Genomic DNA, 26,756 nt, shown 5'->3' with positions numbered 1-26,756 from the left:
ATTTGCACTTGCTCCGGTTGCTATAGAAACCATTTGCTCCGATGCCGCTATTCCCATGGAGACCATACCTATGTCCTAAGGACCAATGAGAACAGTCTTCGACAGACGATGGGGGACGGTCATAACACCACTTCATCCAAAAGAATTTCGTCCCCCCCCTGTGCTGTATATATATATAAAAAAAAAGAAAAAAATTAAATAAGGAGATAAAAGAGTGGGGCTGTAGGTGGATACAAGGAGACGAAATAAGTGAAGTAACAGGGTAAAAACAAAAATAGGGTGAAAAATATCTCCAGTATTAAGGGATAACAGGGAAAGATGAAATACTAGACTAAGTGAGAAGGGTACACAAAGAAGCTGCTTCTCAGCTGCAAGTTCGAAAAAAATAATTCCAAAATGCCCCCATCTTAGAAAACAGGAATTGTATTTTCAGCTACTAGAGATTGGTTTTTCTTATTTTGCTAGAGTATTTTTTATCATTTATGGAAAAGTCTCTAGTAAAAGGGTCAAACAAAATATGTACGAGGTACAAAAAATCTAACTTTCCTCTGGGCTATCTAAAAATATCCTCAAATTGAAATATGGTGTGATTTGCTTATTTTTGGATGTAGGAAAAAATAAGCAGTACAATGTAAAAAGAGTTTTTATAATAGGCTCATTCTCATATTCATGGAAAATTTACGTTTAAGCTGTAACAAAACTAAACTGAAAGTATTAGCTAGCTGGAAATCAGCAAGCAAACAATATCATTTCAATTATTATTTACACATAATTTTGGTGATAAATGAAGTAAAGTTTGTCTCAGTTGGGCGCTGTATTAAATTAAATTTCGTCTAAAGCGGAAAATCTAAACAATTCCGTCTGCTAATTTACAATCCAGTGATCTTTAACGAAAAACCAAAGCGGAATAGTAAAAATGAAGCAAAATAAAATTAAAATGAGCAATAAAACAGCTGCTAAATTGATTCATTATATGTTTGAAATATACCTCATGGCTTGAATAACCCATTGTTTGAAGACAGGCAGCGAGAAAAAGGTTATAAATGCCCAAAACAAGGATACTATATCCTTTTAACATTCAATCGAAGTTAAAGCTAGCAAAATTGTGGGGAAAAGTTTTTAAAAAATGATTAAATAAAAAGAATTGGAATGACAGCAACAACTTTTTTTTAATCCCTGTCTTCATTCAATGTAATAATTGAAAGTAAACGGCTTTGGAAAGTAAGGAAAAACCAAGGAACTGGAAAAGAAACAAGAATCTCATAATAAAAAAAAAGTGAAAACATGGAATGTTTTAAAAAAACAAAGCTGAATTGTAAAAATTTCACAAAATAAAAGAAAACAGCTGCTGTGTAAAAATCATCAGCTATCTTCCTCACTTTAATATAAATTCACCAACAAGACCTTTGACCAAAAAACACGTATTCTAAAGTTTATCTTGTCAAATTTCCTTGCCACCGAATTTAACGCATTGTCTGAAATAATAAAAGCAATAGTTTAAGGTGGGGCTTACGATTCAATATCTTTTTTGACAGCATGGCTCAAGGCTTTAAATGTTAGATAAATATAAGATGTTCTGATAGGAAAGCTGATCAGTATGAAGCCCCCCGCTTTGCATTGCTGGAAATATATTGATAGACACCTGTAGATTACTAAGGCCGAATATTAACACCAGGTTAAATTGAAGGTCGTATTTCAGCACATCATCTGTCAAAAGATCTTGAAGACTTTATTTACTTTTGTTGCCGTTGATTCCTGCAGTTAGTTTTTGGCTCATTGAATTGAACTGATGGGAACCAGTTTCGAAATATGTGAACGCATTTAGTTGAGTTATACAACAACTCATGAATGAAGTATTAAAACATTTATTGCTGCTTGAACTTCTGGTGTTTGAGCTCCTGATTTTCCAATGGAAATAAAGAGGCCATGGACATGTGAAAGTTGGTGTCATTAGCTATTTAACATTACGTTTAGCACTTGGAAAATATAATGGTCTTAGCCTTATTACATTGCGCAAACTATTCGCAAATAAAAGCTATCTATTTATTTATTTGTATTTCGCTTTGTTTTTTGTAAATGAATTTCGATAGTAGAAAACAATTATTATATGCAATAAAAATTGCACAAAATATTTGGCTTAATCTTGTTATGGAAACTCATTATCAAACTAAGAAGGTAAAGTGCGTGATATTGTATATATTTTTCTGTATACTCACCCTGGAGAATGTGATCGGAAGTGGTCCATATTCCCAAGCCCAGGCCAACAACTACACAATCTAAGCTAAATTTTTAAAAAATTCTATCCGTTAGTAAAAATTCCTCTAAAATAAATTCAATATTCAATACAAAAAATTATTATTTGGCAAAACGGTGTTTACGAGAAGGAAAAGTCTAATTTCGAGGAGGCATTTTTTTCTCAACATTAATCCACTTTAATATACTTGTTTTCTAATAATTTTGGCTCAAAAGACAAGAGATTATTAGTTTGGTTGTTAGCGTCACAATAGATTTACACCGAAGAGCCATTACATTATGTCCACCCTCCATCTATAACAATGGGCTCGCAAAGGTTTTCATGGTTTCTCGTTCAGGAACAATGTTTTCATGGGGCACATTAGGACCCATAATCCTCATAGAACAATCCCTGACGTCTGTAAGCTACTTGAACAAAGTTGCAGACCAGTTTCGCCCATTCATGGCAACAGTTTTTCCTGTGGGGGATGGTGCTTACCAACAGGATAATACACTATGTCATAAGGGTCTAATCGTCATGGATTGGTTCGAGGAACATTCCAGTGACTTTCAAGTCATGTCTTGGCCTCTAAATTCACCTGACCTTAATCCAATAGAGCATTTGTGGTCCTACTTGGAAAACCAAATTCGTGCTGCCTCGCTACCCCCTCGCAATGTGAGGGAATTGCAGGACCAGTTGGTGAGCGCTTGGTACCAGATACCTCAGACTACCTATCAGTACCTTGTGGAATCAATGTCACGGCGGGTGCTAGCAGTTTTGAGGGTTAAAGGTGGTCCTACATGTTATTAGCAGGGTGGTCATAATGTAATGGCTTTTCGATGTATATAATTAGGCTATTGGCAACACCCAGAGTTTCATCCTTAATGATGATCCGATGACAATCTTAGTCACTGCATTGACTTACACTACCACAATTTGGAGCGGGGGTGAGATGGTGGTTGTATTCTATCAGTAACCGCAGCACACTCCCCTACCACCCTACCGTGTGTGAACTCTTCCGGGTCTAAGAAGACAAGAAAACTTCTTCAAGTATTTGGACAAACTCGTCTTCATGAAAGATTTTTAGAGATAATCTAAACCGAATTTGCATCATGAAAAGAAAAGCCAAGAATACCTCTAATAGTAATTGGCATCATTTGAGATAACTAAACCGGAAAAATATACCTTTTATCTTTAAAAAATAAAAATAGAAAGAAACCGTTTGTAACGTTATACAAAAATAATATGCTTTGGAATATGATGCTATGAAGCTATTTTGCCCAAGACTCAAAAGTAGCTATAAGCACTCCATAAACTGGGCAAACCAGCATTATACTTAATTCTCTAAATTTGTGCAATTCATGTTCCCCCCCCCCCCCCCAATTTAATAAAAATTTAATTATTGAGTAAAATCCCAGTAAATTAAAAACTGAAAGCATTGACAAAAAAAGAAAAGAAAAACATTTGCGTAATTAAGATGAGATAGGTTGTTTTGCTCAAAACTGAGGTAAAGATTTTATAAATTCTTAATAAAAATGTGATTAATTTTTTAAAAGTGCTATAAAGCTTTAAAGGCCATAAATTAAAAAAAAAACCTACTAAATTTTTCTGAAAAAAATACATAGCTCATAAAAAAGAGAATTGCAATAACCATTTGTTCTTATTTTTATCAATTTAGTTCAGAGAATGGCACGGTTTGAAGTCTATAACGGAATGTCTTCAATTGAAAATTTTATTACGAGACAGTATTAAGCCCCTTTTTAATGTTTTTATTTGCCATGAAAAAATAACAGCAAAACTTCCTGATTGGTAATTAGTTTTCTTCTAAGAAATAAAGGCATAAAATATTTGTAGCTGTGAAAAAAAATTGGAACTTAGGTTTTTTTATTACTTGAATCGAAGTGATAGTTAAAGCAAAAAACTATCCACTTTAACTTACCACAATGTCTTTATCGCTAGCTTTTATTCTTCTGTTTTTGTTTTTGTGACTTAACAATACAATAAAATTTTCAATCACTAAAATGCAGAGTAGTTAAAAAATATTTAAAGAAGGACTATTTTTATTCATAACAATTAACTTAATTTCTTCCAATTAAGTTTATTCACAATATTTGAGTTGAATGAACTGAAATTTTTTAAATTAAATACCCTATGACATTTAAGTTTTATTTTTTTAAAGAAATGCTGTTATTATTCATACATTTATGGGAAAGTTGAACACATTTTTTTATTATAAAGTTTGCTTTTGATATTGAACAGCATAACTACTTTTGCATAACTACACGAAAAATTGCAGCTTTAAAACACCACATGAATGTAGGTAATATATTGGGCAAATGACCAAAAATTGGTTATTTGTTTGGCTATTGAAAAAATTTCGCGGCTTCATAAATGTGATTAAAAGTGTGACCAAAAATCTATTTGTGAAAGTTTCTTCACTTCGTATTTCCTAGAAAACCGAAACTTTGGCGAGCATCAATTTCTCGTGTTCTCGCCCCACCCTAAGCTATGTATATAGGTGATCTATATGTACTGCACCTTAATATATCTTTTTTTAAAACCCTTAATATATATTTGCAAACCCCTTGTTAAAAATTAAATAATAAAGTATAAATATTAAGCGTGGCTTAATAGATATTTGAGTAAGGAAACAAGTTTAGAAAATCCTAAGCAAATCATAAATAAGAGAGTTGAAATTAAAAGCATTTAAATATGTTAAATTACCGGAAGAGACAAGAAAGGAAATGCGAATATTAGAAATGCAAGTTACCCTCTGCACTCAAGTCGGTGTTCTTTTATTTTGCTTTCCGCGATTATAATTCGTTAGAATTTGATAAATATTTGTTATTTTTTCGCTTAAATATTAATTTCCGGTCCAAAATTCAAATTTTGTTTAGATTCTATTGGTAGACATTATGCTAAAAATGCTTTAAAAACAAACTCTCTTGAAGAGGCTCTCTATTATTATTTCAGAACTCTTTAGATTTCTTAATCCCTCGTTGAAATGCGCGGAAAGTCAGAAATTTGTTCTTTTTATTACTCTTCGCGGCAAATACAAGTTTTGTGGTTAAGTAGTAGTCAGATGGTCACTTTTGGTGCTCTGTACTTCATGAATATGAACGTATGGATGGAAAGAAAGGATATTTGAGATGAGTTGTTCAGAAGCTATTAGTAGATAGGTTCAGAACTCTTTAAATTTCTAAACTTTTGGTTGAAATCTGTGGAAATACGGAAATTGTTATTTTTTTCTTCACCCTCCACTGTAAATACAACAAGGTCTGTGGTTAGTAGCATCCAGACAGTCAGTTTTGGAGTTTTGTACTTCATGAATATGTATGTATGGGTGAAATTTGGATAGAAAGAAAAAGATATTTGCCGTGAGTTCTTCATAAGTTATTGGTACATTGGTTCAGAACTCTTAAGAATTCTCTAAACTTCTGGTTAAAATGCGTGGAAAGTCGAAAATTGGATCATTTCCATACTCTCCATGGTTAATACAACCGGGTCAGCAGATAGGTATTAGTTGTCAGGAGGTCAGTTTTGGAACTTTGTACTTCATGAATATGTATGTATGGGTGAAATTTGGATGGAAAGAAAGAGATATTTGCCGTGAGTTCTTCATAAGCTATTGGTACATTGGTTCAGAACTCTTAAGAATTCTCTAAACTTCTGGTTAAAATGCGTGGAAAGTCGAAAATTGGATCATTTCCATACTCTCCATGGTTAATACAACCGGGTCAGCAGATGGGTATTAGTTGTCAGGAGGTCAATTTTGGAACTTTGTACTTCATGAATATGTATGTATGGGTGAAATTTGGATGGAAAGAAAAAGATATTTGCCGTGAGTTCTTTACAAGCTATTGGTACATTGGTTCAGAACTCTTAAGAACTCTTTAAACTTCGGGTTAAAATGCGTGGAAAGTCGAAAATTGGATCATTTCCTTACTCTCCATGGCTAATACAACCGGGTCAGCAGATAGGTGTTAGTTGTCAGGAGGTCAGTTTTGGAACTTTATACTTCATAAATAAGTACGTATGGACCTGGTGCTATGTGCCTGGACATGGTTGAAAGATGTGCACGTATGGATGAAACTTGGAGGGAAAGAAGAGGGTATTTGAGATGAGCTGTTCAGATGCCACTAGTAGATGGCAGAAAACTCATAAAATGGGTTAATTTCTGAGGATTTTAGGTATGGATAAGCCAAGAAAAGAGAGTCGCCTAAATCGATTTTTTTACAGAGAATATCATAAGAGAATCCATTGGGGGATGGTTGATCTAGAGTTAAGATTGCACCACATCGACAGCTGTTAGAGAAAGACAGAACAAAACTAAACAGTTAGGCTGGGGTAAGGTATGGTGCGGCTTTCAGGAGAACTCCTCCAGACACCTGCCTCGCATCGTGGCGGGTACTACGGTTACGAGGAAAGATCATTTCGAATAGGGGTATAGAGTGAATAGTTTTGCCTTAATCTTAGCGTAGGTCGTCGTGAGTAAACCAATAATGACACCATCACCGTCGTGACACCTTTTTTCCTCCATTTCACTTCCATTAGAAATGTGCTCTGGCTTGTTACCATAGCAGCAGACAGACTTTACTTTGAGGAGAACTCCTCCAGACTTAAAGTCTGGAGGAGTTCTCCTCAAAGTCGCACTATAAGTTCAAGGCCAAACACGAGAAACGATAGCTTCTTCACCGTGGATAAGTTGTTTTCTGTAGATAAGTCTACCATCTAACTTAAACTGTTTTTGGAGGGCACTAATTCTATTTTGCCTAAAAAGAAACATTATATATCATTCTGCAAATGTTGAGCTCAGGACTACACAATACATAACTATTAAGTGGTCTGATCATAAATAATTGAATAATATATTTCTGTTGTGGTTTCTATTTATTTTCAATGTACACTGAGTGACCACTTTAATCTGACCACCAAACAACCTTATACAAACGAGCTAAGGCGTCACAATGTTGCGCCAGAGGGATAGTACATTGCTGTCATGTTTTAGAACTTTTAGTTCTTATTCATGGTAATCTGACTAAGATCTCACATTTGAACATTGTGGTTGACGAAAGACAACCTGTGATGCTGATGATTTATCCCAATGGAGAGGAGTACTTCCAACAGGATACTGCGTCTTGTTATCCTGCTGGTAAAGGATTGGTTTGAGGAACGTAATGAATGCTTCATTTTTGTTGGGTTAGTCACCATGATCTCCAGATATCAAACATATTAAACGCTTATGAGGTGAAGTTGAACTAGCCATCCATTCTTTAAGTCTACCATCGTCTCACACAATTTGAAGAATTAGAAAGTACTATGAGTGCAAGATATCACCATTTTAAAGTGGTCCCAGAGTACTTTAAGCCTAACATAGTTTGTTTTAATGAGAGAAGTTTCAGAAGGGTTAAAAATTATTTACTGCTGATTTATTACGAGTAATATACTTAAACTTAACTATCTTTTATTTGCACTTTTGCATTCTCATAATCCAATACAGTTTGTTCTCTGTTTTTCCTTTTCCTTCGTTCCATTACTATTTCCAAATTTGACCAAGTTAATGCTTCCCCTTTCATTTAATCTCTTGATTCAATAAATTTCCATCATCATTATTCACTGATATAGCACCTGAGGCTTTATCAGTGAAATATAGCGTCAGACAAACCTCTACATGAAAATTTTATTAAGAGATGAGGGCATGCTAATTTTCGATGAATTTTATGATAATTGAAAATATATAAAGTATAGAATTAAAACACACTCATGATTACACCAAAATAGATGTTACTGGAAAATGTGACGTCATAATATTGTAAAATCAGCGAGAGTATTACTTTAAAAACCCAGTTTTAAAAAAGTTTATATGCTTTTAAAATTTACGAAAGTAATGTAAAACATCAAAAAATAATACCAGTTATAAAATTAATGGTTATTATTACAAATATAATTACTTTGCTGTTTATTGAGGGTGAGTAAAATGATAAACAAATAACAAAAGCTCGGTGATGCATTAAAATTTCGCAAAACATAGATAACACTGGGAAACAAATGTTTTGTTGCATTTATATATATGCTTAACCTTGCCTAATTCAGGTATGGATATTTCAAATCTGAAACTAGTCTTGCTTCTAAAGCTAAAATTTTTTTTGAATTATATTTTTTAGTCTATTTCCCGCCGAAATGAAAAAGTTTTAAAACGTAATAAATGACAAGAGCTTGCATAAATGCTGCAAAAAACTTCTAGGGGAGTTCACATATCATAATGATTAAAATTGCTTTGGAACCGATTCGTGTAAAGGTCATCGTTAATAGCTAGGGGAACTTCCTCTTTTATATGCAAGTATATATTATCAGCGAGTATATGCTAGTATATATTATAAGCCAGTATATATTATAAGCCCATAGATTATTTTGGAGGATCCGCAGATGGTGTTTGATTTTCTGTCGGTGAACGGTCTCCTGGACGTGGTCTAGCCTTGTTCTGGCCCAAGAGGAATACGTACCACCACCACCACCATATATTATAAGCAAGTATATGCAAGTATATATTATAAGTATATGCAAGCATATATTCTCTTAGGAGTTGCTCTTAGGAGAACAAAAAAACATATCATTATAAGAAATTGTCCCTAGTGGCGTATCATGACATTTGCGAGCATGGGTTCTTATGATGAATCATGACGATGTGCTCTAACTCCTCTAAAAGTTTGTCGCAAAATTCATGTGACCACCTGATATATTTAACGTTTTTTAAATTTATACAATTCGAAAGAAAATAGACTAAAAAGGACGTTTGCAATAAAAACTGTAGATTGGAAAGGGAAACCGATTGCAAATTTGAAATCAGCGACATGAAAATTTTTGTAAAAAATCCGGAAAACTTACAAAGCAGCTCATGCAATAGGAAAAATTTGTATCCCAATTGTGTAATTTGTTAAAAATAGTGTTAAAGATACTTTAAAAAGTATTCTCACAATACATCAAGAATATCATGTCATACTATTAACGTCAAATCAACGATAATTATCGAATGTGATTCGATCTTGATCATTATCGACAACGATAAATTTCAGGTTTGATAATATCGTGAGTATTCAAGGCAAAAATAATTATCGAATATCATATTAACATCAGTGTTATGATAAATTTCATTTCAGAAGCAAAAATATCGATCAAAGTAAAAGTAATATTAAATGGTAAATCTGGAAAAATAACAGGAAACAATGATATATACTGACTATATATCGTGATAATAAAATTTTAATGTCGCCAAGCACTACAAATAACTAAACGAACACACACTTCTTGACATATCAAATTAGCGCTAATTATCGAATACGATTCGATCTTGATCATTATCGACAAAGATAAATTTTTAATTTTATAATATCGTGAGTATTTAAACCAAAAATAACTATCGAATACCATATCGACATCAGTGTTAAGACAAATCTTCTTTCAGAAAGGAAATATTGATCAATGTAAAAGCAATATTTAATGGCAAATCTGGAATATTATCATAAAATATCAGGAAACAATGATATATACTGACTAAATGCCATGATAATAAAATTCCAATGTCACCAATCACTACAAATAACTAAACAAACGCACACTTCTTGACGTATCAAATTAACGATAATTATCGAATACGATTCCATCTTGATCATTAACGACAACGATAAATTTCAGATTTGATAATATGGTGAGTATTCAAGGCAAAAATAATTATCGAATACCATATTAACATCAGTGTTATGATAAATTTCTTTTCAGAAAGGAAATATTGATCAATGGAAAAGTAATATTAAATGGCAAATCTGGAATAATATCATAAAATATCAGGAACCAATGATATATACTGACTAAATGCCGTGATAATAAAATTCCAATGTCACCAATCACTACAAATAACTAAACAAACTCACACTTCTTGACGTATCAAATTAACGATAATTATCGAATACGATTCCATCTTGATCATTATCGACAACGATAAATTTCAGACTTGATAATATGGTGAGTATTCAAGGCAAAAATAATTATCGAATACCATATTAACATCAGTGTTATGATAAATTTTCTTTCAGAAAGGAAATGTTGATCAATGTAAAAGTAATATTAAATCTGGAATAATATCACAATAAATTAGGAAACAATAATATTTCCTGACTACATAGCGAGATAATAAAATTCCAATGTCACCAAGATTTGAAACAGCATTAGGCTCTAGCAAATAACTAAACAAACACACATTTTTCTACTTGACAATATAAAAAACTTATTTTAAATCGAACATAAACTAAACCAAACATTTCATAATTGTTACAATTGATATAACTTAAAAACATTTACGAAGGAAATTGTTCTTAAAAAAAGACGTTACATATAACTAGCTGTGTCAACAAGCAATTTAGACCCTCCAAATCATTTAAATTATCCCAATCGTAAACTATAATTTTCAAAAGAGTTAAAGTTGCATAACAAGGGCAAACACCTGAAATGAATCTCAATTTAATTCTCTAAACATTAAATTCAGAATATTAACGAGAGTCGAATTTATTAAATGGTCGACCAACGGGTAAAAGTAAATGAAATGACGAGTTGCTACAAATTCATTCACTCATTCACGGTTGTGAGTTTGTTTTAAAGAAGCGCCAAATCTAAATTTGTTAGAGCCAAATGCTGTTTCAAATTAATCGGTGACAATTTTCTCCCGATAAAATATGCAAACAACGGATCAGACAAGCGGTCAAAATTGTCTACAATTGGAAGTAAAACTGCGGCAAATGCGCCAAATAGAAACTTGACAGACGTAAACAATGTGGAATAGACTGTAGTACTTGGCGGAGATACCATAATAAAGACTTAATGCCGAGGCAAATATTGACGAGCCAATCGTCCACACTATTTATTACTCCACATTTGGTAGCGCCGTTTGCCGAAACTCTTTCACCACAAGCATTATATCAGTGTTCTTTTTGTTTACACAACCCAGTTATCATTGAAGGAAGTTAGAAACTCTGTTTGTACTTAGTGCATGGATCTCTCTTATATTTCTGTTTACAGAACATACACATACGTACATTCTTAAAAGAGCTCGATTATTTTCCAACAAGTGCTTTGCTGAACTCTCCATTTGGAATATTTAAGGAAGAGAACTGCTAAATGCTTTTAAAGAAGATTTCCACTAAAAAGAAGTGAGTTCGTTTGGTTGGAAAACTCCTTTCCCACCCCTTTTTCCAACCCCCTATTAGCGATTTGGTGGTTTTGGATTGGAAGAGGAGCCCCTGTTTGATTTATCGTTATTTTTATCACTCCCTAAAGTTAGTGGAATACCCCGGTCTTTTAATTTCTCTAAAGAAGGTGTGGGGGTATGGGGTGAGACTCCTTTTAAACTTTGGTCTCAATTAACATCGGATCACTGGTAGAGAGCTCTTCTGGAGAAAATGTAGCGGTGGGGCGGTGTTTCGCAATTAGTTTTCGGTGTTTATTTTGTTTCCGCATTCTGTCAGTTTCGGAAAATTTTCGGCTTTTGCAATTTTTGAGAACTTTACGCTTCAGAGCTCATTTCTATTAAGTGAACTGTTTTCGAAGATGTCAGTCAGGGGAAGATAATTATGACAGTTTATAAAGTTTTACTTTTACTCTTAAACTATAAAATATAATAAAAGGATACCTGAAGTCATTGTTCTATTAAATTAGATGATTTAAACTTTGGTAAATAATTTAAATCGAAATGAACTGAAGCCTACAGTCTTTATCGTTCGCCTCCAATTAAATATACTTGAATTAAGAAGATATACCAATTTAGAAATTTCCGTTTTCATTCTTCTTTATAAGATCAAAAATAAAAAGAAGAGCTTAGGGAATTTATTCTCCTATTACATAGGAGAACTTTTTCTTTCTGATGCATTTGTATAAATACTTGCTCTTGCCTGATTCTGGTGTGAGGATTTCACATCTGCAGTTAGTTCTGCTCCTATAGCTGCATTTCAAAACGAAACTTTTATTCTGCTTTTTTTTTCTCCGAAATGTACAAGTTTAAAAACGTTTTCTATAACAACGGATTGCATAAATGTTGCGACAAAATTCTAGGGAAGTTGGGGCACTTCATCAGGATTAAAACATAGGGACCCATGACTGGAAATGTCATCGTAAGCTGCTAGGGGCGCTTTCCCGTCATGACCTGTTCGGAAGCACACGGAGAAGCTGTTCATAATAGGAAAGCGTCCGCGGGAGCATGTGACGAAATTTCCACGCATGGATTTCAATGCAATTTTAATCCCGATGATGTGCCCCTATTTATTTAATTATCATCAATAATATAGTATAAATTATTGTTTATACATGACAGAATTTTGAGTGCAGTTCTTTTAAAGTTTGGTCTCAGTTAACATCGGATCACTATTAAAGAGCTCCTCTGGAGAAAAAATAGCAGTGGGTTTCGCAATTAGTTTTCGGTATTTTTTTGTTTCCGTATTGTGTTAATGGCGGTTAATTTTTGACTTTTGCAATTTTTTGAGGGAGAATAATTATGACAATTTATAAAGTTTACTTTCTACTTTTAAACAATAAAATATAATCAAATCACAGTTGTTCGTAGATTCTTTTTTCCATTAAATTAAGTGCGTTAAAAATGGGTAAATGGTTTAAATCAGTATGAACTGAAACTTACAGTCTTTAAAATTTGCCTCTGGTTGAATGTACCTGAAATAAAATGATATACCAATTTCAAAATTTCCGTTTAGTTCATCTTAACAAAGCCTAAAATAAAAGGAATTCATGAAATTAATTCTACTATTTATGTTACCAATTAGAATTTTTATTTTATTTTATTCATTTATTTATTTTGCTTTATGTAATTTATTGTATTTTATTTATTTTATTTATTTTATTTATTTTATTTATTTTATTTATTTTATTTATTCATTCATTTATTTATTTACATATTTATTTCATTTCATTTTATATATATATTTATTTGGATACCAGCCGTACAAGGATACCAAAAGGAGAAACTGAAATATTTTTGTTTAAAATTTTTTTGAAGTTAATTCTCAAATTTATACCGTAATATTCTCAAGGCTGCATCACAAAATTTCGTCTATTTTAATTTTACATTATTTATCGTGTTTAACAATTAGCATCCTTAGTATACGCTTTTTAGAATCTTTGCCAAAAATCAAGCCAGTATATTGTACACTTGTAAGTCCTGAATTAATAATATTTGAGCTATTAGACAGCTCTTTTCGAAAGAAAAAAGTGACCATGAGACGGTGTTTCTCATTTAATCTTCAATGTTTATTTTGTTTTATATATTCTGTCAGTTTCAGAATCATTCTGTAATCTGTCACGTTTTGAAGACTTAAAGATTAAGAGCAAATTTCTTCTAAGTTAACAGTTTCTGAAAATGACAAATAAGGGAGAGTAATTATAACAATATATTATGTTATCTTATTACTTTTAACCATAAAATATAATAAAAACATAGTTGTTATAGGATTCATTGTTCTATTAAAAAAGATGATTTAAACTTTGTTGATAATGTACATCTAATCCTACAGACTTTCAAAATTTGCATGTGGTTAAATAGGCTCGTATTAAGAAATAGTATTAATTTAGAAGCAATTAAAGTATTACTTGTGCCACAAAACAGAAATTTTTTTCCCTGAGACTACTAGGTTCTAAACAAGAAAAAATATAATATTTCTGATGAAAAATTATTAATTACTTTTATAATTTATGCCTCATTATGTCGCAGAATCCAATAAAGTCAGTCATTTCAATTTTATATTACATATTCCATAATTAGCACAGTTAATACAGGAAGATTCAGTACGGCAATAACAAGCTTGGAGGAGAGGTTAGGCACATCATAAGAAATCAGAAATGCTTAGCAGCCAATGGTCAGAAATGTCATCGTAAGCCGCTAGGAGCGCTTTCCTGTTATGGACTGATTGCACATGCGCATTTGTATCGATATTTTAATACATCTAAATCATCTTAATTTTGTGTTAGTTTTACGTTTTTTGGTAATCGTTGTCAAAAATTGAGGTGAAATAGGCTCAAAAGTAGTTGTTTTTATCATAATTTAAAGATTTGACCACTAAATTGCCGAGCTTGACAATTAATCTCCAAATTACTAAATTACTTTACACAGCTATTTCGGGTCTGTTAGAGGGCTGTTTTTGGGCAATAATTACGAAAATATATAAAATAATTATAAATTAAGGATAATTTAGGTAAATAAAAGCACCATATCAAATGCGCAAGATCAACCAGATCATAATAAGGAGGCTTTCCAAGCGGAGTACAATGACATTTCCGAGCATAGGGTGCCCTGCAAGTCTCAATCTTTATGAACCCTCAATTGTAACCACTCGATTGAATCATCCCGTACGTACTTTTAGGATCCTTAGGATTAAGAATAAATAAATAAATATAAATAAATAAATAAATAAATAAAATAAATAAATAAAATAAATAAATAAATGAAATAAATAAATAAAAATAAATAAATAAATAAAAATAAATAAATAAAAAATATAATAAAAATTTGCATATAGTGGGTCAAAAGCATGAGTAAACGCAAGAAAATTTTTGATTATTTTACTTTTATTACTTTTTGACTCTTTAGTTAACCACATCCAATCACTTTTTAATGTTTGAATGCCGAGAATCCTTTAGGGCGCCGCGAACATATTATCATATTTGGAGAAAGTCAACCACCACTTTTTAATTTCCATGAGACTAAGTTAATTTCAAAATACGAAGAGCCGTGATGTCTCAGGAGATGCCTTGTGTTTTGAATTGGGTTCAAAATTACAATACTACGGAGTTGAACATTAGGAGTCGTAAATTCTAAATAATTGGGCCGGCTGTTCAACGACGGTTATGAAATAAATAAAAAAATAAATAAGCGAATATGAGCCGTGGTGGTTCAGGGAATGGAGCGTTCGCATTACAATGAGGTGTACCGGGTTCGAACCCCAGCGATGGCTGGTCGATACGAATTCAGCACCCGACTCGCACCAACCACAGTGCTGACGTAAACTATTCTTAGTGGTAGACAGATTATAGGTAAGAGTCTCCTTGCTGTCAGACTAACCATGGGAGATTTTCGTGGTTTCCCTCTCCATGTAACGCAAATATGGGTTAGTTCCCTCTGAAAGTTTTCCACCAAGGTAAATTTATCCCAATACTTGATCCAGAAGTTCTTTTGCCTTCTGGATTGGGTTCAAAATTACATGGCTACGGAGTGGAAAATTAGTAGTCGTAAACCCAACAATTGGGTCGGCTGTTCAACGACGGTTATGAAATAAATAATAAATAAATAATAGAATATGAGCCATGGTGGCTCAGGGGATAGAGCGTTCGCCTTCCAGTGAGGTGTACCGGGTTCAAATCCCAGAGATAGCTTGTCGATACGAATTCCACACTTGGCTTGTACCGAGTACAGTGCTGACACAAAATATCCTCAGTGGTAGACGGATCATGAGATAGAGTCCCCTTGCCGTTATACTAACCGTGGGAGGTTTTCGTTGCTTTCCTTTTCATGTAACGCAAATGCGAGTTAGTTCCATCTAAAAGTCCTCCAAGAAGGCAAATTTCTCTCACTCCTTGATCCAGAAGTTCCCTTGTCTTCTGGATTGGGTTCAAAATTACATGGCTATGGAGTAGTAAGCCCGAAATTGGTTGGCTGTTCAACGACGGTTTTAAAATAAAATAAACGAAGAAACAAAAGATGACTTAACTTTTAGCTTTAACTTGACGTGAAACTTTCAGAAGAGCGCAATCGGAAGTATTGTGCTCTGTTATTATGGAATTTAATTACGATTCCGGTCAGAAGTAATTTTGAAGCTGAATTTATCGACTCTCCACTCTGAGAATTAGTTGAAAAATAATATATTAGTAGTTACGCTAAAACTAATACGAATTTATTTTCTAAGATATATATTTAACATTTAGATGTCTGTTAAGATAGAATTTTTATACTGGTATGTTTTATTTGAAAAGTAATCTGCAGTGGTAGTCACAAATGTATTAAAGATTCGTCTTCTTAGTGTTAGCAATTTTTAGTAATTTTATTTATTAGTTCTATATGATTTTAAAATGAATTTTCATGAAATTTGAATAAGTTATGGTGCTTGTGACTGCGTATTGCGCTTGTGAAAGCTCCAATCGTCATTTAAAAATTGCGAAAGCTTAATTCATCTACATGCGCATCATCTAAAAAAGTGCTTTAACTTTTTCATTTTTCTGAGTTTTCTTTTATGTTAATGTTCTCAAAGATGTATACTCTCAAATCATGTCGTTTATTAATAATAATAATTAAAATATTATTATTTCTATTAAAAGTAAAAAAATTCAACAAGTTTAATTTCTTTAATTCATAATCTAAAAATGATTTTCTTTCTCTGTAGAAACTGAATTCTGTTTGGTTTATTTTTAGTGCAAGAAAAAATTTCTCCAATTTAAATGTCAGCTCACCGAATAAATTTTCAATTTTTCAGCTGCGAAAAAAACTAGTCTTATTTCTTAGAAAAATAAGATAACTTAATCTCTGAATTAATTGTATTCTTTATTGTTGTTATTAATTATAAATTGTTCGTTTGAATTACAGGTAAATCGAAGATCAAGATTCACCAGAATTGACCAGTCATTCTAATTGTTACAAGTGCCAATGAAAATTAATCATGGTGCAAACAGTTTCTGTTGATGAAAGAAAAATCTGAAAGATAAAACATTCAGCAATATTTGTAAAATACAATAAAGAATGATATTTAAAATGTTTAAAATAAATCTAGACTTGTTTTTGAAACGGTTAAGTCAACTTGGAACGGTTAAGTCAACTCTAAAATCATGGATTTTTTCTGGTTTGCTGTTGTGTAATAAATGTAATAAATGAATAGTGCAAAAATGTTTATAAATACATGTTAAAATACACAAAAATATGAAAAATTGTTCATAGTAAATAAACAAATTTGAAATATCTTTTCATTTTTATCGGAAATCTTTTCAGAAACCTTTCTTTTAAAATTTTAATTGTGTAAACATATAAGCAAATTGGGAATATAGTTATGAAATTAAAAAATATTGAATTGAATTCATAGTTTCATAAAACAATTCAAAATATACTGCATCTCATTAGCTCTAATTGCATAAAACAAGTCAAAACAGTTTGTATCTCAAAAGTACTAGCAATATAAAAGTCAAAACATTCCTTATCTCAAAAGTGCTAGCAGCATTGAAATCAAAACATTCTGTATCTCAAAAGCCCTCTCGTACAAGAATCTCCACTTGCCTGTGTGAAGCATATGATACACTAATATAAATCATAGAAAAATAATATAAATCATACAAAAAATACTATAAAACTTAGAATAACATAGAATAATATTACAACTATCAGCATAGAAATTAAATTACTTTCCAGATTTCTAGCAATTTGTTTTACTATTAATTTAAAACATTATTTTCTAATAAAAAATTTCAATCAGCAAAACAGGGTTGAGAAAAGAAATAAAAAAATAATAAGTTGTATTTTTTATTATTAAATGAAAAAGATGATTTTTACATTTAAAGAAACATTTATTGCTCATTTTATTGCTAATAGCAGTATTCTAAATATTCATTTGAAGGACTTAGGGTATCATGGTGATAAACAACATTTCTGCAAAATGTGACTTGCTTACATTAGATTGTTCCTTAGTATTGTTTCCAGGTAGATACTTTGAAAGTTCGTAATCAATAGTTTCGTTTTGTTATAAGTATAGTTTTATGATAAATGGCAAAATATCTTTAAATTATGTATTTTAGTCCATCGGAACACAACTTATTATGCCTTTAATAATAATTAAATAAACATAAATTTTGCTAATATTATGAATATTACCATTAATATTATCAACATTTATTTACTACCCGTTCTTACAAATACAAAATCTTCTGATGTAATATATTTTGAAACAATAATGGTTTTGCTGCTGATGATGAAAATGCTGTGCGAATTTCGAAGGACATAAATAAAGTCAAAATTAAAATTTTAGAAATACGACTTTTTTAAAATTTGATTCATTACTCAACAAATTCAAAATTTTATTTTTTTTATTTTGCCATGTAAAATTATATTCTTTAAAAAGATGGAAATAATTGTATACCTTACGATTCAGAACTTCTTTGACTATTATTAAATAAAATAATAAAAATAAATAAATATTTATTAAAACATGTTTTTTTACGTGGAGCAACCATTGGATAAACGAATTTTATAATTTTATGCAAAAATTTTTCAGTTTGCTTAATCTCGAGAATGGTGAAATAAGCAAAAAGTAAAATCAACAGTTAAAGGATCCATACTTTGGATCGCTCTCCAGCCCAAACTATTGGGACCATATTTCCCGGATTGCGGCTATCCCTTTTATTTTGGGGCTCAGAAAACTGAATCCGTTTAAAAAAGGGGGGTATGTTTACTCTGAGAAAGTGCGTTTTTGTATCTGATTTCGAAACTTGAAACATCGTCTGCTCTAATTAATTAACATATTTGAGGTCATCCTCTCGAACTACACCTCAAAATAACCAGTTGCTAGAAAATAATGAGAGCCGAGTGCGGAATTTGTATCGATCAGCCATCGCTGGGATTCGAACACGAGTCACCTAACTAGGAAGCGATCGCTCTATTCCCAGAGCCACCACGACTTGGCTCATTAGGTTCGATGAAAAACTGGCTACTTAGTTAGTAGAGTCCACCATTAATATCGAGTCTTTAGACGTGATGATCCAATCCGTAGACCAAAAATTATTCAAGTCAGTCAGTTTTTTTTTTTTTTTTTTCCTTTTCTTTTTTTTTTCTTTTTGTGTATTGTACATCTATACTGAAATTTATCTTTAAATTTTTTGCCAAGCACTATTTCAAAAATGCAAGATAAAACTCACAAAAGATAGGTATATATCGTCTGTACGATAATACATAGCTTTTGAAATCCGGTATTTATTGCTTCCCACGGACAAGGGGGGATAATCTCTCTTTTCCAGGGGCAAAATTCATCTTTTGCCCATCTTCCGGAAGTTTGGATTTTGCACTCTAACGCCCCATATCCCGCTCCTCTTCTTGCAAAGTCCCGGATTAGAATATTCATTGGAGGTAGATTTTTTTTTTCATATGGTCCTTTAACCCTGTTCGGTTTACTTCTTTAGGCCAAAAGTGCTCAACAGTAGTGCTTGTAAGCAAATGGTGAGGGGCTTTGTGTTTAAAAGTGAGATGGGCGCGTGCCACTGTGTACTATAAGAGGGCTTAGTTGCTCTCTTTCAGTTTTATGAGCTATATGTTAATCCTTCATTATAGTTTATTGCGTAGGAGTATTAATGGGGAATCGGAAATGAAGGAGTTCCCTCTCCCCTGTTCATAGAATTGTGATTGAGTTCTCTTGTGTATTTAAAGGAAAAATTGAACTGAATTATATTTTACATTGAAAAAAAAAATTCACCCTTTTAATTGAATATTTTTTACTGGCAAAGTTTAAAATCTGGTACTTTGTAGAATATCTTAGCATTTTATAGAATACTGTAGACTGGCTGACCGGCAAGATGTGAAATGACTAAACATTTACGCATTACATAGATATTCTATAGAATGTCAAATTAAAAACCGGCAAAATGTGCAATGATTAAACGTTTTACACATTGCCTACTCAGTAAAAAAGGGTTCTTCAAAGTTGTCAAAATAGCTCCAAAACAAATGTAGTTGAATTAGAAAACCATTTAAAAATAATAACAAAATCTCTAAAATACTTGCGCATTAGGTTTTAGGCTTAGTAGATTTTTCTCAATTTTATGAGCTAAGTGTAAATCATTTATTATAGTTTATTGTTTAGGGGTATTTATGGGGAATTGGAAATATAGGAGTCTTCTAGAACCCCCTTCTTGTTCATAGAATTGTGTTTGAGTTTATTTGGAAGAACTGAACTGAATTACATTTTGCATTCTGAAAAAATTAACCCTGCTCTTATTCAATATTTTTTACTGGCAAAGTTTGAAATCTGGTATTTTACAGTCTATTCAAAGTGGCATTCTATTGAAATCTGGCATTCTATAATTATTAAACATTTCATGCATTACCAAATTTTTCCATAGAATGCCAAATTTCAAACTGGTAAAGCATGCAAGGATTAAACATTTCACACATTGCCTACGCAGTATAAAGGGGATTTTTAAAGTTGTCAAAATAGCTCCGAAACAAATGTAGTCGAATTTGAAAACCATGTAAAAATAATAACAAAATCTCTGATATAAAGACTTGCGCATTCACTTTTTGGCTCAGTTGCTCTCTTCCAGTTTTATGAACTGTATGTTAATCTTTCATTATAGTTTATTGTACAGGGGTATTAATGGGGAATCAGAAATAAAGGAATCTTCTAGTGCCCCTCTATTCTTACAATTGTAATTAAGTTTATTTGTGTATTTAAGGGAAAACTAAACAGAATTATATTTAATTATATTAACCCGTCTCTTATGGAATATTTTATACCGTTAAAGTTTGAAATCTGGCATTCCGTAGAATATCTAGGCATTTTATAGAAAACTATTGACTAAAAAATGCTATAGGCCGGCAAAATATGAAAGGACTAAACATTTCTCTCATTGTCTAGGTATTCTATAGAATGCCAAATTAGAAACAGGCAAAGGGTGAAATTATGAAACATTTTACACATTGCCTATCCAGTAAAAAGAATTGCACAAAGTTGTCAAAATAGCTCCGAAATAAATGTAGTCACATTTGAAAACTAAGTAAAAATAATAACAAAAACGCTGATATACAGACTTGCACATTAAATTTTATGGAAATCATAAAAACAATAGTTTTAACACGAAATCACTTACGGGACTCATTCCTTTTAAGACTCGAACAACGTGAGCTATAATTATCAAAATGGTGTTTAGATATAATAAAGCGGCTATGCTTTACTTGATGAGACGATATCAACACCGTCTGCTGAAAAATTGAGTAGTTAGCATTCCTATCATGGTGATAGGAAAGAAAAAGCAAATTACGAAGTTGTTCATCGCGTAATTTAGTACGAGTAGATTTGGACATTTAATGCTAAGAAGAATATATTCCTTATGTACGGTAAACGCTTATAAACTGTATAAACAATAACAATGTCAATCTGTACAATGACAATTAAAATAATATATATTCTTTAAATTGAAAGTTTACTCTATTTTAGTAAGTTTTAACTATTGATAAAAAAAATACCTATTTATAAGGAAGATAATCTATTTATAATTACCTATTTATGAGAAAAATAAATAAATTTTGGAAAAATAAATAAATTTTCGAAATTTTTTTTTTTTTAATTTGATAACTTGCATTTACAGAATTTTTGAAATAACAGAACAAATTCAAAATAAAACAGAAAAAAATCAGAAAAAATATTTATTAGGTTTTATTAGTCTTCAGATTTGAATTATTTAATTAGTAAGGGTATCAATATTAACTTATAAAAGAATTCATATATTTAATTTACAAATGACTCCTTAACTTCAAATAGAACAATATTAAACATGAACAGGAAACTTTAAGCTTTTAAAAAAATTGAGTAAAAAACCGATAATAAAGATAGACAGACTTGAAGAGGGGGAAAAAAAAGAGAGAACAGATTAGATATAACGAAAAATACATCTAGCGCCATCTGTCTCTACTGTTTGTAAGCAAAAGTTACTGTAGAATGAAGATCCTAATCTTCAAAATTGAAGATGGCGACAAGTCTTAAATTTAAAAATTAATTATCATTATAAAATGGGCAAGTTTTGGAACTTTAATATTGAAAAAACATGTTTTTGATTAAAATTCGAGAGCTTAATTGATTTGTTTTTAAATTTATTCTTAAATATATTAGAAGAATTTGCAAACACTAATACAATTTTATCTTATTCCATAACTATTCCATATTAAATAAAAACTCAACCTTTAATAAGCATAAATTTACATTATTGGGTTCATTTTTAACAAAAAAATAATGAAAAGAATAAGAAGGCTATTTAAAAAGAGTTTTTTTTAAATTGATTATTTAGCTTAGTTGAAGTAGTTAAAAAATAGCAAAGAATTTAAAGATTTAATTTAAAGTGATTTAGATTAATTTTGATGAAAAGAAGAAGCAAAATTTCACATTTATCAAAGAAAAAAAAATTTTTTTTTTGAAAAATATTACCCAAATTTAAAAAATACAAAACTTAAAATTTAAAATTTTTAAAAATTTGAAATCTAAGAAAATTTTAATTTTTTGAAAAAAAAGTATTTTATAAAATTGTGAAATTTTGTCATTAAGATAAAAATTAATATAAAGAATTTTGATAAATTTCGAATCAAGTGTTCTGATTTCTTTCCTTTCAAGCAAAGACCATTTAAATTTTTTAAGTGATATTCTAATTTCCGTTATATCATTATTCTTAAATTTATTTTAAAACCATATTTAATTCATCATAAATTATTTTGCATGAAACAAAAAATATTTATTTTACAATAAAAAGAATAGTAATGGATTCAATAAAAGTAATAGCTGCAATAATAGTAATTTATGTGCATTTAAAATTTTATCTTCCTAATAAGGCGTCTATTGGATAGAATACTTGCGATCGTTGCCCCCTGAGAACCGATTTAATTTAATTATAACATATTTGGGAAGAAAAGTTGAAAGAAATTTTATCAAAATTTTAATTTTATAATTTTACTCTTTAATTTTAAATAAGGAAAGAAACTAACGAATTCCAATTAAATAGAAGCATAAATAAATAGATTATGCTGTTCTTAAACTGAAGAAAAAAAATAAAACATTTTTTTACATATATATCTATTTTTATACATATTTACTATTGCATACTTCATAAAGTAATTAATTTCGTTATTTTAGAAAATAACTTATATAAAAGAAAATTTCTTAAAGACATACCAAATTTAATAATCATAAAAATATTTCAGCTTGTTTTATTTTAAAGAAATCAGAAAGAAGATTTAGAAAATAATAAATTTTTTCATTAGAAGGAAAGGTATACCAATAAGTTAAGAGTCAATTAACTGAACAAATCAATGATATAAGTTCGATTCAAAAATAAAAACACAATTTAAAAATGTGTTATGGACATGCGCACTGAACAACAATTTGTATAAGCGCCCGATGCTCGTCGCCGTGATCGTATAGTGGTTAGTACATTGCGTTGTGGCCGCAATAACCCAGGTTCGAATCCTGGTCACGGCAGGATTACTTTTTATTTCCTTCGTATGGCAATGGTTCTTACATTTTTATTTGCTGACTAGAATTAATTACTGAACATTGTTCAACGCTAAATCACGCTTTACATGTGATATATGAAAAAGAAAAAATGATTTTTTTCAAAAATTATTCTATGTAAAAGATAAATGAAAATTATTGTATTCGAAAGTTAACCTTTAACTCACCAATGTCAAAACGACATGGCTCTTTTACTTATTGTGTCCAATGCCGCGAATTAGTTACATTATCTCATTATTTTATCATTCTTACTGTTTAATTATTATTCCTTGTATGATTATTATTAATCGTATAATTATTATTAATTATATAACTGAGTATAGTATAATTAATATCAAGTATTGTAACTCCTGTTTAATTAATTTTATAATTAATTATGTACTCAATATTATAATTAATTAATAATAATACGTAATTTAATTTTCATAAAGTTATAAAAGTAGAGTCTACAGTTTTTCTTCATTTGAAAAATTGATCGTATATGGAAGTTAACTTTGTTAAGGATTAACTGTGATGCATTTAGTTTTGTTTAAGCAAAAACGCTTAAGATAAGAAGGGGAAAAAATATATTTAACAAAAGTTTTTATTTATTATTTCTGTAAATTAAATTATTTTAACACTTCTATCAAAAAAGTGTTTTTTGCTGTTCCTATTTAAAGTTTTTTATTTATTGGAAAAAATTATTTTTCTGATTTTATTTATTTATTTTGATCTTTTCACTCAACAGAAATTAATTTTAAATAATACTATAAGTGTTTAATACCATCTAGATATCTAGATATTATAGATACTTTATAATATAGATATAGTATAGGTACTATATATACACTCCATAATACTTTATAGAGTGTTTAAGACTAAATAAATATTTTAAAAATTTTCTTAAAAAAACAAAACTAATAAATTTTAATTATTACCAAATAAAATTTTAAGGAAATTTATTGTACATTATATCCTAGAAATGCATGTGTCATGATTAGTTCTATTTTATTCACTATCTCAAAAATTTCAATTTTGCGGTTACTATTTACTAATTTACGGTAACTTTTTTAGTAAATTTAATAATTTATTATTTGTTTCTCTTAAATTAAGAGATTTTTCAACTCTCTTTTTTAATGACAACTTTTCTTTTCTTTTTGGTGACATTTTTGCTGCTTTCAGACCCATTCACAAGACCGTAATTAACTAAAAATATTCTTAAACTCATAATTTTCTCTCCTTATTACATTTAGTAATAATTAATTTGTTCGTTGTATACAGACTTAGAATATTTATTTTGGATAACAGGAAGAAAAAAAAAGTAATCAGACATGTTTTGAATGTCATAATTTCTTTACTGCATCCGTATGAGATATAACTACTAGAGTTAAATTTAAAAAATTTCAAAGTTTTTGTAAGAAAAAACCATAAAATGTACCAATATACAGAGAATTTTCTACGGTTTCAAAGTCACATTACTTAAAGCTCAAAAGTTTGTGACCGTGAAAAAAAAATGCAATTTAAATTAAAATAAAACTTCAATCTACATAGTTTATGTTTAACTAGTTTTCAAATTTAAAATAAATCATCTGATATAAATTTTTATATAAATATCCGGTCTGTTTGTTTTACTATTTGATAATTTAAAATCAGACTAAAAGTAAATTAATTGATTTATAGATGGCAATACTTTAAATAATGAAGAAAGGTTTATTTCACATTATGTATCAAATAAAAAAAATTTTGAATATGGTGGCGTCATCTGTTGTGAAATAAACAAAATATTCCTAACGTATTGCACCTGCTTTCAAGAAATAAAGGCAGAAGATGAAATTTGTTGGTCTGATAATAATATTTGTAATTTATACGATGCAAATGAAATATTAATAAACTTTTTTTATTAGTAATACTTTTCCGTCAATTGACAAAAATATAATAAAAATTTATGATTGACACCTTTTTGTTCTAAAAGTGACATGAAATAAATAATATATAATAGTCTATATTACATAGTAGTAAATTTAATGTTTAAATCCTTTAAGATATACAAGTATGGAATTCATAAGGAGTGTGATTCAGGACCACCTGGAATTAAGAGAAGAAGTAAACATTGAATACAATACTTATTCTCATTCCTTTTCATGCAGTCCTGAACTAAATATACAATTTTATCGAAATGGGATTTTTCATAAAATATGATAAAATACTGACTTTCAACAAAATTTAATTTATTATAAAAGAATTGGTAGATTACATATTTTTCCTTTAATTTATTGTTTATTATTTCTACCATTTGTTTTTAATATCTTCGAGGAATGAAATTTAGTGCTGCCATCTAGGGAGTTATTTTAAAAACAATAAATCATGTGAAAATGTTATCGCCTAGTTAACTGAAAAGAGTTATTAGTTAAGTTTCTAATTGGGCAATTTTTTAAATAATAAAAGAAAAGTACATACATATGATAAAGAACTATCATATCATGTCACTGTCATTTAGTCTCGAAATATAATCCTGTGCGTACATAACGAAAATTAATTTTTTTCTTTAAATCAAAATTAAGATTTACGTTTAAAGTCCTTTTGTAATATATAGTTCTTAATAGAAATTAAAATAACAAACAATTTTTCAAAATAAAATTAAGAGATATTTTTTTTACTGAAAACATTACTTGATTTCAAGGGTAGCGTACATAATATACACAAAAAATATATAATAACGTACAAACACAAAATTCTTAATGCTCTACGCAAAAAATTAACACGGCAGTTTAAAGCAGAATGAGAGCAAAACTTACAGGGTCCTGTTGCAAAATTTAATTGGATAATTCTCCTTGGAATACGTTGTAATAAATAAATATTTAAAGCAATATATTCCGTTGAATGTTTACTTCATATAATTTTAAAAAAATATTTTATTATTATTATTATATTACTAATTGCTACATTATTCCTTAAACAACCAATTAGGTCTTCTCGGTATTTTTCATACGGTTTAAATTTTAGAACAGATATGGTGTATTATGTGAAAATATCAAGCATACAATTAATATACAAATTTTTATACTAATGCTAGTGATGAGATCACTTCAATCAAATGCACAGAAAATGAATACCCTTAATAGCAAACTGATTGAGTTCTTAAATTTAATGTTGAAGAAGTAATACGCATTATATAAAAAAAAAAAAAATAAAAAAAATATACTCTGAATAACATTTCATCAACTCGTTGGATTTTCACTCATCAACTGTGAAAT

The 26,756-nt window shown here is 30.1% G+C and overlaps 1 long non-coding RNA gene and 1 other non-coding gene across 2 annotated transcripts in view; both read left to right on the top strand.

The window, feature by feature from the left end:
- The window catches only part of LOC147800941 (uncharacterized), a 33,435-nt gene extending 16,199 nt beyond the window's left edge, over positions 1 to 17,236 (top strand). Inside the window, exon 2 of the long non-coding RNA XR_015430838.1 lies at positions 16,860 to 17,236. This is a non-coding gene — a long non-coding RNA (uncharacterized LOC147800941). The remainder of the gene's footprint in view (positions 1 to 16,859) is intronic.
- Positions 17,237 to 23,418: 6,182 nt separating this feature from the next.
- On the top strand, positions 23,419 to 23,490 carry TRNAH-GUG (transfer RNA histidin (anticodon GUG)). The gene has a single exon. It is a non-coding gene; the product is annotated as a tRNA-His (tRNA).
- Positions 23,491 to 26,756: the final 3,266 nt, after the last annotated feature.

Source organism: Parasteatoda tepidariorum, chromosome 12 (assembly GCF_982258835.1).
Source record: "Parasteatoda tepidariorum strain Cologne lab strain chromosome 12, Ptep-v5.0, whole genome shotgun sequence".
Taxonomy (NCBI): Eukaryota; Metazoa; Arthropoda; class Arachnida; order Araneae; family Theridiidae; genus Parasteatoda; species Parasteatoda tepidariorum.
The sequence above is the reverse complement of the archived record's forward strand: the minus strand, read 5'-3'. Positions and strand labels throughout refer to the sequence as shown.